The sequence below is a fragment of the Dendrobates tinctorius genome, unplaced genomic scaffold (genome assembly GCF_039654945.1).
Source record: "Dendrobates tinctorius isolate UK_male_01 unplaced genomic scaffold, ASM3965494v1 ptg000071l, whole genome shotgun sequence".
NCBI lineage: Eukaryota > Metazoa > Chordata > Amphibia > Anura > Dendrobatidae > Dendrobates > Dendrobates tinctorius.
This window is the reverse complement of record NW_027361739.1, coordinates 5,727,203-5,727,999: the sequence shown is the minus strand read 5'-3', so window position 1 is coordinate 5,727,999 and position 797 is coordinate 5,727,203.

The following is a 797-nucleotide window of genomic DNA, read 5'->3' as shown; positions in this document are numbered from 1 at the left end:
ATAGCATAGAGTGGAACTCGGAAATGCTGCAGTTATTGGAGCCAAGTCCAAAATAGTGACGTAAGACGGTCACATGACCAATTATGCCGCCCAGTCGCCTCACATGGCGGCACAGCTAATAGGGGAAAAAAAGGGTGACAGATTCCCTTTAATATCAGCTCACAGCTGACTACTAAGGGTGAGTGCACACAGTGCGGATTCACCTGCGGATTTTTCCGCTCGGACTTGCAGGTAAAACCGCAGGTAAAGTGACCTGCAGTTTTCCCCTGCGGTTTGACACCTGGACAATGGAACAGGAGTAAAACCGCTGCGAAATCCGCAGAAAGAATTGACATGCTGCGGATTTGAAACCGCGGAAAAATCCGTAGCGTGTGCACTGCGGTTTTGAAATCCCATTGGCTAACATGGTACTATACATTGCTTGTGGATCCGCAGCAGAATCCGCAGCGTGTGCACATACCCTTAGCCTTTACTAGTTATTAAAATGGGGGACCCCCCAAAAAAAAATGGCATGGGGTCCCCCCTATAATTAATAACCATCAAAGCCTAGGCAGACAGCTGTGGCGTGATATTATAGGCTAGGAAGAGGCCATGGATATTGGCCCCATTCCAGACTAAGAACAGCTCTCAGCTGCCCTAGAAATGGCACATCCTTAAGATGCCACTTTCCCTGTTGTGGTGTCAAGTGGTCTAATACGGTTAAGGTTGATATCAGCTATTTTATGGCCACTGATATCAAGTCCAGGGGTTAGTAATAAAGAGGCGTCACTAAGATGCTCCTATTACTAAGCCCATAG